Source organism: Schistocerca piceifrons, chromosome X (assembly GCF_021461385.2).
Source record: "Schistocerca piceifrons isolate TAMUIC-IGC-003096 chromosome X, iqSchPice1.1, whole genome shotgun sequence".
NCBI lineage: Eukaryota > Metazoa > Arthropoda > Insecta > Orthoptera > Acrididae > Schistocerca > Schistocerca piceifrons.
This window is the reverse complement of record NC_060149.1, coordinates 689,433,829-689,454,031: the sequence shown is the minus strand read 5'-3', so window position 1 is coordinate 689,454,031 and position 20,203 is coordinate 689,433,829.

Here is a 20,203-nt window from a genome sequence, read left to right as displayed (position 1 = left end):
GAAAATGGATTGGGACTTCGTAGAAGACTGCTTCGAAAACACTCGTAGAACCCATCTAACAGAATTTTTGTCAAGCGTATAGGACCAATATCAAATTGAACAAATGTAGTATTCTGAGTGTATACAAAAAGGAGCAACATGAATGGTCACAGGTTTGTTTGAATCACGGGACAGCATTACCGAAATGTAAAATAAACTAAAATGACTGGTAATAGTAAAAGGACGGCAAATATCCCAGGAAAAAGATATGTTTTAATCAGAAACGGTGCTTGGAACATTTCCTAGGTCCATACTATCTAGCAGATACATAATGGAATATCTGAAACTAGCATAAAAAACAAGAACCTCTATTACTCCGTTTGGCATTTGGCCGTAGCCCTACATCTTCGGATAGTGCTGTACTGATCCATAGAATATTACTGGACCAAATGTACAAATTGCACTGTAATTTGTTCCAGAAAGAGATGTAGAATATTGTTTAATACTGCTGCCTTCGTAGATGAAGTCCATTGTCATACCCGATGATATGTCATGAGACCAGTACCCAATGTTCGACTCAGCACGAGAGACAGACGCAGTGATCGTTTCTCGATGTGGGGATTGGATCTGGCAAATCCGATGGCCAGCATTCCTGAAAGTACCTTGGCTGACGACTTCACTGGAGTAAGCGCCAAGATGTTCAAACACCTTACTATCATCAGTTCTTAGACGATAACAAAATTTTGTAGTGCACACATTTACGGATGAGAATGCCAAACCGGAATGAGAATAATCAATAATTCTATAGTTCGCTGACAGCAATGAGCCGTTTTCGGTTAAAATGCCATAGAAATCTCACTCTGGCTCTACGTCTATTTCGGATTTCATACAGTCATTGGTTTCCATGGCTTAACTACTTGAGAAGGTTCTATTTTGGAAGAAGGTTAGTTACTTCATTGGCACATCGTCGAATGTTGATAACTGAATGCGTAGGATCGCGATATTTGCGCTGGTTATTGTAAAAAACAACAAAATGTTTGTGCGGAATTAGCTGACTAGTACGATTCTTACTGAGCTTATTTGAACAGTGTCAATTACGTGATCGTATAGACAGGAGCATACACTGGATTTTTCTTCGTTAAATGAGTTGCGTCGTTTCAGGTTCAAGAGAGTAACAATATTGGTTTGAATCAATGTTTATTTCAGTTTAGACACAGTCAGTGTGTTCCATGGCCTTACAATTTCAGAATGTTTGCGTACCATTAGCTGACGAGTGCGAATCTTATTGTACTTATTTGAACAGTTGCGGTTACATGCTCGTAAGTCCCAGGGCATACAATCAGTTGTTCCGTCGACTCAACTGTTTAGTCGAAGTCGATGAGCATTAAGATTTCAGCTCGATTAAGTTTTCGAATGGGAAGAGTAAACGCCATGAATCCACAGCTGAGTTACCACTGCATCCTATGCTTCGGGTCTGGCCCTTGCTACAAGTGGTTGCGCATCACGTCAGTCGAGTTCCCCACTTCTCAGAATGTCGGCGAAGCGCGGAGAGTACGACGCAAACAAAAGTGCTATCGCAGTACTGAAGTTCCAAGAATACGGCAGTCCGTGCATTAACGAAAGTGTTTCTGAAACTCCGCGCAGATTACGAACTTTGTCACGGTTTAGTGGAATAACTATTGCGTGCATTGTGATCGTTGTTGCAGTTCAATATTTTAAGAACTGTATAATTAACTGGAGATACAGCTGCTATGATTTGGGTGTTATAATACTCAATACATAGCCCCTGCCCCCGTCACAACACTGAGATCTTGATGTTTTCATTTACTGTCCCTTTTCTTGTCCCCTCACATTCTGAATTCTTGAGGGAAGTCATCAGTAACGTTACTTTTAATTTGCCAATAGTCTTTTGACAAAACAAATCTACATACTGTATGTGTGGTAGAAACATGTTGAATGTGTGTGAACAGTAACGTTGTCAAAAGTCTGTCATTGAAACTACTGTGTTAAATGTGCTATTTTTGATGTAGTTTAACGCAGACTATGATGGCCCTTTAAGTCAGATTACACTCCAACAGCTCATCCTGCCCCCCCCCCCCCCCCCCATGAACCATGGACCTTGCCGTTGGTGGGGAGGCTTGAGTGCCTCAGCGATACAGATAGCCGTACCGTAGGTGCAACCACAACGGAGGGGTATCTGTTGAGAGGCCAGACAAACGTGTGGTTCCTGAAGAGGGGCAGCAGCCTTTTCAGTAGTTGCAAGGGCAACAGTCTGGATGATTGACTGATCTGGCCTTGTAACAATAACCAAAACGGCCTTGCTGTGCTGGTACTGCGAACGGCTGAAAGCAAGCGGAAACTACAGCCGTAATTTTTCCCGAGGGCATGCAGCTTTACTGTATGATTAAATGATGATGGCGTCCTCTTGGGTAAAATATTCCGGAGGTAAAATAGTCCCCCATTCGGATCTCCGGGCGGGGACTACTCAAGAGGATGTCGTTATCAGGAGAAAGAAAACTGGCGTTCTACGGATCGGAGCGTGCAATGTCAGATCCCTTAATCGGGCAGGTAGGTTAGAAAATTTAAAAAGGGAAATGGATAGGTTGAAGTTAGATATAGTGGGAATTAGTGAAGTTCGGTGGCAGGAGGAACAAGACTTCTGGTCAGGTGACTACAGGGTTATAAAAACAAAATCAAATAGGGGTAATGCAGGAGTAGGTTTAATAATGAATAAAAAAATAGGTGTACGGGTAAGCTACTACAAACAGCACAGCGAACGCATTGTTGTGGCCAAGATAGATACGAAGCCCACACCTACTACAGTAGTACAAGTTTATATGACAACTAGCTCTACAGATGACGAAGAAATTGAAGAAATGTATGATGAGATAAAAGAAATTATTCAGATAGTGAAGGGAGACGAAAATTTAATAGTCATGGGTGACTGGAATTCGAGTGTAGGATAGGGGAGAGAAGGAAACATAGTAGGTGAATATGGATTGGGGCTAAGAAATGAAAGAGGAAGCCGCCTGGTAGAATTTTGCACAGAGCACAACATAATCATAGCTAACACTTGGTTTAAGAATCAAGAAAGAAGGTTGTATACATGGAAGAACCCTGGAGATACTAAAAGGTATCAGATAGATTATATAATGGTAAGACAGAGATTTAGGAACCAGGTTTTAAATTGTAAGACATTTCCAGGGGCAGATGTGGACTCTGACCACAATCTATTGGTTATGACCTGTAGATTAAAACTGAAGAAACTGCAAAAAGGTGGGAATTTAAGGAGATGGGACCTCGATAAACTGAAAGAACCAGAGGTTGTACAGAGTTTCAGGGAGAGCATAAGGGAACAATTGACAGGAATGGGGGAAAGAAATACAGTAGAAGAAGAATGGGTAGCTTTGAGGGGTGAAGTAGCGAAGGCAGCAGACGATCAAGTAGGTAAAAAGACGAGGGCTAGTAGAAATCCTTGGGTAACAGAAAAAATATTGAATTTAATTGATGAAAGGAGAAAATGTAAAAATGCAGTAAATGAAGCAGGCAAAAAGGAATTCAAACGTCTCAAAAATGAGATCGACAGGAAGTGCAAAATGGCTAAGCAGGGATGACTAGAGGACAAATGTAAGGATGTAGAGGCCTATCTCACTAAGGGTAAGATAGATACTGCCTACAGGAAAATTAAAGAGACCTTTGGAGATAAGAGAACGACTTGTATGAATATCAAGAGCTCAGATGGAAACCCAGTTCTAAGCAAAGAAGGGAAAGCAGAAAGGTGGAAGGAGTATATAGAGGGTCTATACAAGGGCGATGTACTTGAGGACAATATTATGGAAATGGAAGAGGATGTAGATGAAGATGAAATGGGAGATATGATACTGCGTGAAGAGTTTGACAGAGCACTGAAAGACCTAAGCTGAAACAAGGCCCCGGGAGTAGACAATATTCCATTAGAACTACTGACAGCCTTGGGAGAGCCAGTCCTGACAAAACTCTACCATCTGGTGAGCAAGATGTATGAAACAGGCGAAATACCCTCAGACTTCAAGAAGAATATAATAATTCCAATCCCAAAGAAAGCAGGTGTTGACAGATGTGAAAATTACCGAACTATCAGTTTAATAAGTCACAGCTGCAAAATACTAACACGAATTCTTTACAGACGAATGGAAAAACTAGTAGAAGCCAACCTCAGGGAAGATCAGTTTGGATTCTACATCTACATCTATACTCCGCGAGCCACCTTACGGTGTGTGGCGGAGGGTACTTATTGTACCACTATCTGATCTCCCCTTCCCTGTTCCATTCACGAATTGTGCGTGGGAAGAACGACTGCTTGTAAGTCTCCGTATTTGCTCTAATTTCTCGGATCTTTTCGTTGTGATCATTACGCGAGATATATGTGGGCGGTAGTAATATGTTGCCCATCTCTTCCCGGAATGTGCTCTCTCGTAATTTCGATAATAAACCTCTCCGTATTGCGTAACGCCTTTCTTGAAGTGTCCGCCACTGGAGCTTGTTCAGCATCTCCGTAACGCTCTCGCGCTGACTAAATGTCCCCATGACGAATCGCGCTGCTTTTCGCTGGATCATGTCTATCTCTTCTATTAATCCAACCTGGTAAGGGTCCCATACTGATGAGCAATACTCAAGAATCGGACGAACAAGCGTTTTGTAAGCTACTTCTTTCGTCGATGAGTCACATTTTCTTTGAATTCTTCCTATGAATCTCAACCTGGCACCTGCTTTTCCCACTATTTGTTTTATGTGATCATTCCACTTCAGATCGCTCCGGATAGTAACTCCTAAGTATTTTACGGTCGTTACCGCTTCCAATGATTTGCCACCTATGGCATAATCGTACTGGAATGGATTTCTGCCCCTATGTATGCGCATTATATTACATTTATCTACGTTTAGGGAAAGCTGCCAGCTGTCGCACCATGCATTAATCCTCTGCAGGTCCTCCTGGAGTACGTACGAGTCTTCTGATGTTGCTACTTTCTTGTAGACAACCGTGTCATCTGCAAATAGCCTCACGGAGCTACCGATGTTGTCAACTAAGTCATTTATGTATATTGTAAACAATAAAGGTCCTATCACGCTTCCCTGCGGTACTCCCGAAATTACCTCTACATCTGCAGATTTTGAACCGTTAAGAATGACATGTTGTGTTCTTTCTTCTAGGAAATCCTGAATCCAATCACAAACCTGGTCCGATATTCCGTAAGCTCGTATTTTTTTCACTAAACGTAAGTGCGGAACCGTATCAAATGCCTTCCTGAAGTCCAGGAATACGGCATCAATCTGCTCGCCAGTGTCTACGGCACTGTGAATTTCTTGGGCAAATAGGGCGAGCTGAGTTTCACATGATCTCTGTTTGCGGAATCCATGTTGGTTATGATGAAGGAGATTTGTATTATCTAAGAACGTCATAATACGAGAACACAAAACATGTTCCATTATTCTACAACAGATTGACGTAAGCGAAATAGGCCTATAATTATTCGCATCTGATTTATGACCCTTCTTGAAAATGGGAACGACCTGCGCTTTCTTCCAGTCGCTAGGTACTTTACGTTCTTCCAGCGATCTACGATAAATTGCTGATAGAAAGGGGGCAAGTTCTTTAGCATAATCACTGTAGAATCTTAAGGGTATCTCGTCTGGTCCGGATGCTTTTCCGCTACTAAGTGATAGCAGTTGTTTTTCAATTCCGATATCGTTTATTTCAATATTTTCCATTTTGGCGTCCGTGCGACGACTGAAGACAGGGACCGTGTTACGATTTTCCGCAGTGAAACAGTTTTGGAACACTGAATTCAGTATTTCTGCCTTTCTTCGGTCGTCCTCTGTTTCGGTGCCATCGTGGTCAACGAGTGACTGAATAGGGGATTTAGATCCGCTTACCGATTTTACATATGACCAAAACTTTTTAGGGTTCTTGTTTAGATTGTAGAAACACTGGAACACGTGAGGCAATACTGACCTTACGACTTATCTTAGAAGAAAGAGTAAGGAAACGCAAACCTACGTTTCTAGCATTTGTAGACTTAGAGAAAGCTTTTGACAATGTTGACTGGAATACTCTCTTTCAAATTCTAAAGGTGGCAGGGACAAAATACAGGGAGCGAAAGGCTATTTACAATTTGTACAGAAACCAGATGGCAGTTATAAGAGTTGAGGGACATGAAAGGGAAGCAGTGGTTGGGAAGGGAATAAGACAGGGTTGTAACCTCTCCCCGATGTTGTTCAATCTGTATATTGAGCAAGCAGTAAAGGAAACAAAAGAAAAATTCGGAGTAGGTATTAAAATTCATGGAGAAGAAATAAAAACTTTGAGGTTCGCCGATGACATTGTAATTCTGTCAGAGACAGCAAAGGACTTGGAAGAGCAGTTGAATGGGATGGACAGTGTCTTGAAAGGAGGATGAACATCAACAAAAGCTAAACGAGGATAATGGAATGTAGTCTAATTAAGTCGGGTGATGCTGAGGGAGTTAGATTAGGAAATGAGACACTTAAAGTAGTAAAGGAATTTTGCTATTTGGGGAGCAAAATAACTGATGATGGTCGAAGTAGAGAGGATATAAAATGTAGACTGGCAATGGCGAGGAAAGCGTTTCTGAAGAAGAGAAATTTGTTAACATCGAGTATAGATTTAAGTGTCAGGAAGTCATTTCTGAAAGTATTTGTATGGAGTGTAGCCATGTATGGAAGTGAAACATGGACGATAAATAGTTTGGACAAGAAGAGAATAGAAGCTTTCGAAATGTGGTGCTACAGAAGAATGCTGAAGATTAGATGGGTAGATCACATAACTAATGAGGAAGTATTGAATAGGATTGGGGAGAAGAGAAGTTTGTGGCACAACTTGACCAGAAGAAGGGATCGGTTGGTAGGACATGTTCTGAGGCATCAAGGGATCACCAATTTAGTATTGGAGGGCAGCGTGGAGGGTAAAAATCGTAGAGGGAGACCAAGAGATGAATACACTAAGCAGATTCAGAAGGATGTAGGTTGCAGTAGGTACTGGGAGATGAAAAAGCTTGCACAGGATAGAGTAGCATGGAGAGCTGCATCAAACCAGTCTCAGGACTGAAGACCACAACAACAACAACGACAACAGCTCATCCTGAAAATAACAAGAGGACAACCAAACTCGACCCTCCCTCTAGATCACAAACGGAGTGAACATAGGTATAAAATAATTTAAGATTAATCATTTTTCGTTTGCAGTATCACAGACGTCCGCCATCGCACTTGCAGATGTACTTTAGACTGACGACAAAGTAGGTTCTGATGTTTTAACTCATTTAAATTTCCCACGTACGCTAGGCTTTTCAGGTTAGGAATTTTCTACTCAATAGGGAGCAAATGAGTAAACAAGTGTTCTCAACTGAACGAGTTTTATTCCGCCCATGTGTTTATCTCTTCGGTTTCTCAGTCGAAATGACTTAGCCTCAGGCATCAGCTGGCACAAATGACACGATCCATATTGGGGACGATTATGAATGCAATACGCAGACATAGTTGGAACTAAAACTGAGACAGCAAGTATTTTCGAAAGACGAACGAACTATTTTTTATTTGAGTAATTCTAGGAGTTTCTATAGATAAACATAACCATTCCACAGAACAGCAAAAGAAAATTGATTATTGAAACGGTAAGGTTTGAAAACGGTTTTGTGTGGTTGTTCAATAAATTTTTAACGCACGAAAACAACGATTACGACTGTAAAATGCTAGTGAACCGAGAAAAAAGAAATATCATGTAGACCTCCTTCAAAAGTAGAGTCATCTTTTAAGGTGTTATGCTGCAACGTAGACATCATACCATTCTATCCTTACTTAAGACGACAGGCTGCTATTAAAATATCACCCAGCTTAAAAAAGGACAAGTACACTCAAGCATGGAGATTTTGTCCATGCTATCAGTTCAGTTACCCTCAGTCACCAATTAAAATATCTGCACGTATACCCTTTACATCCTATAAAGGGAGTTTCCAAGTTCGTCCACTTGCCCAACAGATTACCTTACCAACGGATGCTGTTTAGAGATTACTACAAACACATGGAATACTGTAGGCAAACGATAAGGAACCTCAAGAACACCTCAATTCAGTGCCAATCTTCCTGCAGTTTGTATGTTGTTCTCTTTGTTCTGAACTCGAAATTACTTATGTGAGGTGTAACTTCTGTATTGCATTAAAAAATTAAATATACATTTCCAGTCATGGCTTTGTCATATCAAAATACGTAACTTAAATCATTTACTAACTTCACAGTATACAGTGTGTATGCGATAGCTGTTTAAAATTTCCCGCAATAGTGTAGGGGTAGTCGAGGCGAACAATTTGTCGTATAACACTTGCGGTCAGTCTAGCCGGAAGACAACCTTAAACTGGTCTACAAAATCCATCGAAGTCACAGCGTACGCACGCGGCGCGAGATTTTTAATATCCTCTCGACCTCTTATGCCACCGGTTTTCGTTATCATCAGTAAGTTAAACTAAGAGCAACTGAAGGACGGTTTTTAACACGTCATGCAAAAAGTAATCATGTTTCCAGTTTCATTTAAACTTACCTCTTACCACAGTCATCTCGCAGGAAAACAGCCATAGAAAAAAAAAAAAAAAAAAACATTTAATAGTTAATTTTACGCTGCTAAAATTCACTTATCTTGAGCTAACATTTACAAAACGTCAGTTTTACAATCAGTAGGTCCTCCACTAAGCTGGTGGCGTAAGAGGACGAGAGGATATTAAGTCTCACGTGGCGTGCATGCACTGAAGCTTAGGTGGCATTTGTTGTCCAACTTGAGGTTGCTTCTCGACATGATAGACAGGTATATTACGTCAAATATTTCGTTTCAACTTCCTCCACACCAGTGTGGTACAGTGTAAACAGTTATTGTTTACATCCTATGTACATACGCCGTTCAGATACAATTCCTGCTTGTGACACAGCAGTTAACTGCCGATAAACTTCTTGGTTCGTATAGTCTACGTGCAGTGGATACGCACAAGACGAAGTATGACAAATTCACATGGCATCAGTCACCCATCCAACCAAGCTGGGAAGAAATACCATCTTCCCCTACTTACGACCCACCTGTTGCCTGGTTCATTGCTGAAACTCCCCGGTCAATTTGCGAACAATTTTCTTCGTTTAGACCAAGCATTTACATGAAATCTTTATAATATGATAATTTTACGTACGAATTAGTTAGTAATGTGATCTTCAGTGTTGCTATTTTTGAGCTAAATGAATTTGCGATAGTCCCGCAAATATTACTTTGCGTGAAGGTGGTACATAACTTTTCACTTCCTTTTACCGGTATCTGTACGTCGTTTGATTTTTCCGTTCACATCGAAAAGTCGCTCTGTGTATTACCGGCCAACTATTCCTACCAGCATGGACTGAATCGGGATGGCAAAATGACAGTAAAATCGTTAATTTGACATTTGGTCTCAAGAAGTAAAATCTGAACCAGCAGAGAGGTGTAAAGTATGCTTCGTTGTGAGAGCAGCGAGCATGTACTGTGCTTCAGGCGTTGATAGCTGGGACAGTGCTGGGGCCAGAGATGGAGGAGGAGCAGCAGCAGCAGCAGCAGCCGCAGCCTGACCCGAGGAGGCCTCGTCCACCCCCGCCTGCTCCCCCGCGGCCGAGGCCACCAGTGCCACCCCCGCAGCCTCCGCAGCCACCACCAGCTCCACCTGCTGGACCCAAGATGGTGGTTATCGGTAGGCGGGTTTATCAGCTAGTCCATGTGGGAACCTATGTCAACAAACCGTAAGTATTTTTGTCATGTTCGTCAAAAAATTATTAATACATCTCCTTATGCCTCAGATATATCACATAATTTGCTTATACGTAGTGGAATCTACATATCACAGTACTTTATTCTACTTCTTATACCAGCCTCCGTAGTTTCAGTTAGTAACGTTCAGCAATGCGTTTACACTAGAACCAGAGGATCCCTATTCGTAACCAATCAGTGGAGAAACTTCTCTATACAATATCACTAATGGTAGTGAAAATAGCAATACCAAAATGTATACGTCTTATTGAAATGAATGTTATAACGCAGAGCAGGTATATGGAACGCGCATACGATCAGGATTACAAAAACGAGCATGACTTCTTCTTTTGAAACATTCTTCTACTAGGGAATGGGGAAACAGTAGGAGGGACTAGACCCCTTTCGTTATCATTCATTTTATTTAACAGTCATATCAACAAATTCCTTTAAAACAACAATATCTTACTCCTGATTACTTTAGGTAATAAGAATAGTAAGTCACAAGAATTTATTGAATCTGCTACCAATGTCCTTTTATGAAACAAAGTCTATCTTATATATAGGAAAATTTTAAAACCACTGACAATTATGCGCCTAACGGCTTGAATTAAGAAATACAATATTTCTGACTAGTCTTCGCTCACTGAGACCTGATGTTCTCAAAACATTTACCTAAATAACAACCTGCCAGGGATACACCCAATAAATAGCAGGATGAAGTTAATACAAAGGCACTTGTTTCACACTCAAGAGTCAATCAATATCACTAAGGCTTACTAAGGTTTCAAACTTCGGCTCCAAGGCTCAGTAACACAAATAGTCAGCGCGAAGTGTTACTAAGAGTAACACCGCAACAATCTTTCACAATTGTATGTTGCTCTTGTGACAAGGATTAATAAATATACTAAATACAATAAATACCCAAGTAAACACAATTAGCGCCAGAATTAATTAGCGAGGAGTGACGCCAGGTCGCTCGAGGGCAGAACGAAAACTTAGCTTGAAGAACCCAAGACGGAAGGTGGCATTTCGTACGAGACCCACTTCTCGAGCTTCGACCGGGAGTCACCTCCCGCTACCCAGGATTTCACAGGCCCGGTACCCATAGATGGAAAGGTAGTGCTTACTCCAAAACACCAGTCAGCCAGCTGTAACATTTAACAAGCGCACTCAACAGGTCCGCAGGGACAATCCACTAATAAATCGACACACTGCCTTTGTCCCCACTACGAATGAACTACACAGACAAGGTACAACCAACAGCACAAATCTTATCAATAACCTTAAGGAGAATTGCCTGCTATTAAGACATTAAAAAAAACTTACAATTACTAGCAAGGCCAGCGGGCACTCCAATCTTAGTCACAATTAAATTACGTGAACTCTTATGGCCCACTGTTCAGTGAAAACCGTAACGAGCACAATTTTGAAAATTTCGTTAAAAGCTTTACTGGGGATCACTACGCTAAGGCTACCAAACACTCGAAAGCAGTATATTTGATAAACAGATTATGGTCTTGCAGCTGATTACATATTACATCAAACAACAATTTCTCACGAGCTGGAAGAGGCACGCTCGTGCATTATATTAATATTTAACACCTGTCTTAAACACCATGAACTCTTCATAGGCACACCTTTACTTCAATGGTAACACCCATGCGCTAATAGTTACCAGAAGTGAGGTAGCAGCCCTCTTCACCTTCACAGACATGCCCTATGTACAATTTCACTTAACGTCCGATATGGCCTGCGTCGGGTACAGCAGGCGGACGACCGTAGACAGCCGCGTCCGGAACTAGCAGCACGCAACCCAAGGCAGAAACAAGCTCCCTCACAGGCGACAGGATAGGCTCCCCACCAAGCTGCCCCTTACAGGTCGTCGGTTTCCGCTCCACTACACGCACACTCCGGCCTCAGGTAGCATCGAACGCCAACTGTCACGCCCTTGGCGAGTGCCTCCATTTAACTATTCCGGCAAAGATAAGGCAGCCAAGACTCAGTACGCGCCACAAGCAAAGATAAGAGCGCGAAGGCGAGGTACTTGCAAATATGCTGGCTTGCCAGCAAAACGCCACTGCTCAACCAAGATGTATACGTCTTATTGAACTGAACGTTGTAACGCAGAGCAGGTATATGGCAACACGCATACGACCAGGATTACAATGATCATATAAAATTAATTGTTGGTAAGGCGGGTACCAGGTTGAGATTCATTGGGAGAGTGCTTAGAAAATGTAGTCCATCAACAAAGGAGGTGGCTTACAAAACACTCGTTCGACCTATACTTGAGTATTGCTCATCAGTGTGGGATCCGTACCAGATCGGTTTGACGGAGGAGATAGAGAAGATCCAAAGAAGAGCGGCGCGTTTCGTCACAGGGTTATTTGGTAACCGTGATAGCGTTACGGAGATGTTTAATAAACTCAAGTGGCAGACTCTGCAAGAGAGGCGCTCTGCATCGCGGTGTAGATTGCTCGCCAGGTTTCGAGAGGGTGCGTTTCTGGATGAGGTATCGAATATATTGCTTCCCCCTACTTATACCTCCCGAGGAGATCACGAATGTAAAATTAGAGAGATTAGAGGCGCACGGAGGCTTTCAGACAGTCGTTCTTCCCGCGAACCATACGCGACTGGAACAGGAAAGGGAGGTAATGACAGTGGCACGTAAAGTGCCCTCCGCCACAGACCGTTGGGTGGCTTGCGGAGTATAAATGTAGATGTAGATATAGATGACATCTTCTTTTGAAAGTTCATTATGGTATTTCGTAAGGAAACTATCGGAGCACACAAAAAAAAGAAAATAACTGCCTAATCCTGGCGCGAAGAACGCCCACCTTTAGCGAATACCGTCACAGGTGCGACAAAAGCTGAATAACTGGCTGTAATTACCAATCTGCGGTCATGAAAGGATTGGGTTTAATGCGCAGTCGACATAATAGCAACTAGAGACAGAACAGTAGCCCGAGCTGCTAAGGGCGAGGTTTGACATCAGAAGATAGATCCTCTCTTAAGTACCGTCCCAGAATTTACATTTAGCGAATAAAGGAAAGACGGAAGACATAAGATGAATCGTCGGATGGAGGTTTGAGCCCCTAATGCGAAGAGTATAATATTGTAGCCATTGCGTCACTTCGATCGCTTGTTCTAGTACATGAAAATAGTATCACGAGGAGACAGTTCAGTGGTAGGTAGCATTCTTCATCGAAAAGGTTTCATAAAATACTGTAGATGGCCATTTTCCCATGAAAGCGAATGGGAATTTCCATCCAGTAATAAAAAGAAGTAATATCAATCATAGTAGAGACATACGAGTTGTATTCGACCATCCAGTTGAATGGACTACGTTAAACAACGACCAGAGACGCCCAGAGATTCTTGTTTGTCATACTGAAGTGGCAGTAGAATCAAGGCACCATGCTGATGCATAACTGACGAAACATCTTCCTAGTGGGCGATTACTTTATCCGAAATGTTTAAGAATGTATGAATCTTTCTCTTCTGCTTATGGGTATAATCTCATCTATCCGAAATATTTCTTAGTTATTATTTAATGCGTACACATAAAATAAGAATTGCCAGCATGCAGGTACACCGGAAACGGTTCTTAAACACGTGCGACGTCCATCTCAAATCGTACGAAAAATGAGAAAATTAACCTTACATTTTTTAAAAGCATTAATATTTTGATATGTGCCAATTACTGTAAAAGAAAACACCTTTCATAAAGTTATCTCTTTAATGTTTACTAGATTTAGAGTTACAATTCGGTAAAGCTTGCGCTACTTTCCGAAGGCGACAACTTGTCGGTGGTGTACCTCATGAACCTTATATCGGATTTCGGTGAACTACGAAGCGGAATTTCTGTTGTTGATGGAGGTGTATCACAATATTATCACGTAGAACAAGGTGTAGTTAGATGAATGACGAACACTAACTTCATTTAACCAAGGTTTATTCAGCACTTGCACATACAAGAGCGCCGCATTTGATGATTGTAATAGTATAACTTATATTCTACGAAAATATGATTTTACAAAGCTCTAGCGTAAGAAATATCTTTTTCTGGGAACTGGATGTTTACAGTATTTTAAGTGCTACAATTTTTTTAAGTGCAAGGAAATGAATCTAGAACTTTACAGAACTTTTCCTCAAACATCAGCAAGAACTGTCGAGAGGAATACCTTGTTTGGGATTAAAGTGGAAGCTATGGATGCAAACAACGAACAGGTATGAATTCCGAGTAAATTAGTGAGATTTGTACTGATAGCGGTTTTTGCAGCGTACTTTCCTCCAAATATATCGATTCCCAGTCGCTTTATGTGGTTACAGATGTTTAAAGCTTCATTTGAAAGCTCAAATCTGTTATTACATACACATTTTCAAGGAAGTAATGTAATTTTTACGTGAATTAGCCCACTTCCGTGGGTTAGTGAGCATGGCTGACTTCCATGTAGGGGGACCCGAATTCAGTTCCTGAAACTGCCAGGGACTTTTCATTGGTGAGGGGGGCGGGAGAAGGAGGAGGATAGGAACGGGATCCACTCAGATTCTTGATGGCAAATTGAGGAGTTACTTGAATGGGAAGTAGCGACTCTCGAGGTCTGCAAAGACGACAGCGACCGGAAGAGCGAATCACTGACGCCACGCCCTTCCATACTGCAAACAAATGACACTGTTGTCTGAGGACGATATGGCAGTCGGTCGGTCCCTAGTGGCTCTTCTGGGACCAGATCGGTGGAGCGCTCATCACTTTTTCCGAAATATGTGCATTGGAATCCATCAACAATTTCTTTCAGGCTTTCCTCCCCTCATCTCCCGATCATTAAAATAACGCAGCATTTTCATATGTGAACATTTTCTGAAGCTTTTGGCAGTCACATGTAGGCGTAACAGCCGCTAGAGAGCGCTGTGTTCATAAGTATAGAGTCTACTACCGCGTACACGTCGACTCTTGGAGATACAGTATAAATGAGTTGCTTGCTCGAGACTCAATTTCGTGCTCTGTCGGTCTGTAAGCGCACGAGTTATGCGGGTTGCAGAAGGCAGTGGGCCGTCAGGTCTTGTTAAGCGACATTCTGACCGTCCCTATCGCATGATAACGCCAACCCTGCTTACGGTGAAGACGTGTATCAGAGCCCCTCATACACTGCGCTGCGTCAGCACTTTGTCTGCACCTAATATCTTCGCTGAGAGTGCCGCGTGGCTATTCGTGATGAACATGTTTCTCTTACTGCTCCCCCTGCAAAATGTCTAGGAATCACACGCTTTTAAGTTACCGTTTTAAAGAATCTACTGATTTATGCTTTCCTCGATCATTGCCACGTAACATAACTGTTTGTTAGAGTCTGCTCGTCGGATACAATAAAATCAATCAACATTAATGTGAATCATAGGATACTTATTGCAACGTGTCACAGACGGTAGAAAATGAAATGCCAGACACAGTGAAGAAGAAAGAACACTTCGGATTCAGCACGTCAAAGAAGCTCAGGACGGTCGCAGAGAAGTTGGGTTTAATGGTCAACGGCACAAGTTAGTAACGACTTTGTGTCACCGGCTTACATGCTTCATCTGCATCAAACTATCAGTGCTAGAAGACAACTATATAAACTTTCAAAAACTTTTTGTTCTGCCCGTCTTTTCACTAAAGACGATGAAGTTCAAACTCAAAACATTGGTAAGACGGACCAAATGTGCATACATTGCTCTTCTTTGCTGTTTGCTGCGGAGTTCAGTGACAATTCAGCTACTATGTGTTGCCACAAGGCAAAGGTGAACTTACAGTCCATTGAAGTTTGTGAAGAGCGTCGAAAACTCATAGAGAAGCATTGTGACGATAGTAAGAAGTACCTAGAAAATATCAGACAGTTGAACAATGCTCTGGCATTTGCTTCACTGAAGTTTAATTCGGTTGATATTACCGACAGTGGTCCATATTGTTTCAAAATACATCGTCAGGTTTATCACACGACTGTAAATTCCCAACCTCCTGCAGGAGTTGCACCAACTTACCCCGGCCTCTATACTGTATTTTGGTATTGCAGCATTCTACTTTTTATTAATAATTATTTGTATTTACTTGTTCCTGCATTACTATATTACCTATCGGTGACCAGGATACAGTGCGAATCATTCGCACGAGTCAACTAAACTGTATTGAATACAAGAAATGTTTTTATGAAGTACTGTTAATACAGAGTGTATAAAAGCGAGAAAACATGAACAGGTTTTCCCTCAAACCTTTTGACATCGTAAGGCAGGAGAGAACGTATGATGCCCCAACGTTCGAGTTGTAAACCTGCTAAATGCGTAACCTCTTAAAAGGTTCTCATCCAATACCAATTAGGTTATGCGAAGAGTGTGTATGTGAATGAAGAGCAGCATGTGTCCTTAAAGCTCATGTAGGCCCATGGAGGCTACGCTGGATCAGGTAGGTAGCTCAGTCGCCGAATTCCATGAAGCCACTCTCACACCAGTTTCGTCGACAGCATCAAATTTATCTCCTTTCTTCAACAGCATTTAGAACGACCACGATTTATCTTTTTTGGCTACGATATTCCTAGGAGGAGTGCATTAACCGTTTTAACAATACTGTTTCGCTACACGATCACAGAATTGTGCCTGTAAAATAACCACTATGTATCGTCCTCAACATAGCTTTCAGTTTATTTTCACTTCACTTTCAGCAACACGACACTCTGGCATTTAAGGCGGTGGTTTTTATTTGTGATTCAGTGTGTCTCAATATCCTCGTAGTAGTCGTATGTCTGTCGACCAGCTTCGTATACAAGTTATCATGTTAGATTCGAATCGCTGTGTAGAATTCCACGTGTCCCTGAGCTTCACATTTATTTCTTATTTCATGTCGCGTTTTTGGAACTGATCTGTATGTTATGTACCTATTTGTGTTCACCTCAAAATTTTCCAGGAAGCCTTGTAGAACTACTTACCGACACAGGTGTGCATGAAGTGTGAGGGTAATATTTTCCACAGGCTGCATGTTCTGGAAGCGGATACACAGGCTCCGGACCCAAGAAGCCCTGGCAATGGCGCTAGGAACTTCACTTCCATCGTCAGCAGCCCAATGGTTTCTGCTGGAGCCGCTGCTGCAGATCCAGAAAATAAACGGCAGTATCAGGAAAAGCGTCGTCGTCACGTCGCAGACCAAGCTGACGCCGAGGTCAAACGACCGAGAGTAAAAGACGAGCCACCGCAAGCAACAGAAGCACATGGAAAGAACAGAGCAGTCCCATTAAAAGTGCGTGGTATTACATGCAAAGATGTTTTCGTTAATGGGCGCGAAGGAGTGTTGGTAAGTACTGCTGTTCCCTCAGTGTTCTCATCCTTCCACGAAAGTCTGCAGCCGGCCGAAGTGGTCGAGCGGTTCGAGGCGCTACAGTCTGGAACCATGCGACCGCTACGGTCGCAGGTTCCAATCCTGCCTCGGGATGGATGTGTGTGATGTCCTTAGGTTAGTTAGGTTTAAGTAGTTCTAAGTTCTAGGGGACTAATGACTTCAGCTGTTAAGTCCCATAGTGCTCAGAGCCATTTGAGCCACCTTTTTTTTTTTTTTTTTTTTTTTGTAAGCCTGCAATTATCAGTCCTTTCAGTATGTCTGATTTTGTATATGCATTTTTGTTTTGACGGTACACTAAACGAAACAACTGGTCCAGCGACGTGCACAGCAATACTGCTTTTTGTCCTCCATGACTCTGAATGGTTAGGTTATTTGTTTTAGCAGTACCATATTCGTCAGATAAAAACTCGAAAGTACATTTCCATGTACAAGGTAGGTGTATTTTCTAATATAAATTCGATACATCAGGTAGATTAGAGGTTAACGTCCTGTTGACAACAAGGTCATTAGAGACGGAGCACAAGCTGGAATCACTGAATGAAGGGAAAGAAAAATGGGTCACTCCCTTTTAAATGGAACCATCTTCGCATTTATCGTAAGCGATTTAGGGAAATCGTGGAAAACCTAAATATGGATGCCCGAACGAGAATTTGAACAGTCGTCCTTCCCATTGCGAATCCAGTGCGCCAAACACGGTGCCACCTCAAATATATTTAGCACGTCTACGAATGACTATGTCAGTCTGGTGCAAAACTGAATAATTTCCACAGAAAGGGTGATTATATAGAGCAGAATTAGAGTACATACAGCGAAGCTTTATGCTGTTAATTATAATGTGATGTCGTTCTTGTTGTAATGGTTGCCTCGCCGTAGCAGGGGTCTGTGGACGAAAACTGTGAATAGCAACACGCCTTCAACGTAAACAGACATGTAGATCATGATGTTGGAATACTACCGCAAACTGCGAAACCTTGTGCGAGATGTTTGCTGTGTGAAGATAGGTGTTGAAACAACGACACTTGCTGGGAAAGAGGGGTTCTGTAACGATATGCACTTTTCTTTACAAGATCGCATGTAAATTGCTAGCACTGTGTCGAAGAGCAGCGTATAAGTTTCATCGCCTCACGTATGAGATCACTGCACTTTCCACTTTAGAGAAAAATCCTCGGTTCGATAGTATGATCAAGTGCTACACAAATTTTTCGGAGACTGAAATTCACGAAATTCGGCGTAGTAGTAAGGATACAGGGTTACGAACTTAAAGACAGAGAACTTCGCACCACCATCAGATTGTAGTCTTTTAGATAAAATCCTTGAGAAAACGGTAAGAGCAAGAAATGTACAAGGGTATCAAAAGAACCTGTTAATTCTGTTTTGTACTTCGGCTGTCGTTTTGTACGGTGTATGTATGGGGTACTGTAACGAATGGTTACTACACAATTTTAACTTAACGGCTTATTTCACCGACTGTAATCCAGCCACCAGTAATCATGTAATTGCGGGTGGAAATGTCAAAAGTCATCGCCTACCTACCAATGACATCCTGTGCAAAATGTCCTCAAGTGTATTAACAACGAACTTTTCAGTTCACCTTCTCCTTACGCAGTTCCATCATCATATAAGTTTTTCCCTTAAAAGCCATGACTTGGGATCGTCATCAGAAGCTAAACTTTCGCCGCTATTCTGAATATTGCAACGAATGTCTGGATGCAATTGACATTATGTTTGACTTTCATGCAGACTTCCATGTGATGTTACTCTTGTTCGTTATAAAAACTCTTGTCTCGAATGTGGTCTTCACGTTCGTTCTTCTGATAAAATTTCTTGAGATGGCTACTAACATCTTCGATAATCTACTTGTGGGTTTCCAGAACAAGATTGTTCACGTTCACGACTTTTTCTGTCGAGATGCCAGCTGAATGACGTTCCCAAGGATCTTTTATTTCAGTCGGTTTTTTGCCGCTTTAGAAACTTACATCTCAGTCACATGCGCTTGTCTGTTCTAATACTCATTCACTAAAATCTTTTTACAGTTTGAGCGCTTTACCCGTGATATTCCAATTTTTGAATCCAAACTTTTTTCAATGAATCTTCTTGTTTGGGTGAGCAAAGCTTTATATCCAACAAATATTAAGAAACAATAAGTAATCGTTGATCACCGAAGATCTCCCCAATCGCTCATATCGATGAATTTTCTTTCTTAATGTGCTGACATAGAAACATCATGCGTCGAGATAGTTAAGTGGTTGAAAATATTGTCGTAAATAATCTCCCACCCAGCTCAGATACTGAAAACTTAAAAAGTGCTTCGTATATCTTGTAGGAACTCCTTTAGTATGTCGAAATTCATGAAATGAAAGTGACGTATACTGTACCTACCTCCGGATGTATTTCGGAGTGATTAAGATTATTTTTGTATGTAAAAGATTTCTAATAAACTACATAATACATTACTCAGACCACCCTCCACCAAAACCAAAAACCATTGCAGCTATGTAACTTGACGAATTGTCTTACTACAAACCACCATGGTTAGTATGTATGGTGTTCTTTAAAGATGTGTATGACACTTAGCAACCGATCATAAGAATCACCACTGACTGAGTGCGTTTCTCCACTGGATACAATCCACAGTTTAAAATTTCGTTTCACTACTTTATTGTACCACTATCATGTTGCACAGTTCTTTTGCAACTATTGAAATTCTTGGCTGGAAGGCCTTGTGACACTCCAACTCACCCAGGTGTCAATATGTGAGCCTTACCCATTAGAGGACCTTTCCCTATGTCAAGCTGATTCTGAGAGCAATCCTGCTGAACTTCTGCTTCTGTATCTCAGGTACGTCAAACGTCGTAGCACGCATCTCATCGGATAATCTGTTATTTATCCTTCATTTCCGGCAAACTTGAGGTGTGGCACTGTTACTTGCCTGTTAGTACGGACAATGTTCATCAGGCTTTCACAACTGCGTCCAGAAATGGGGTGGCTGGGCACATCACGGTGGGAAGAAATTTCCCGTAATTGACACTTACAGTGCTTTCTTGACACGGCAGACC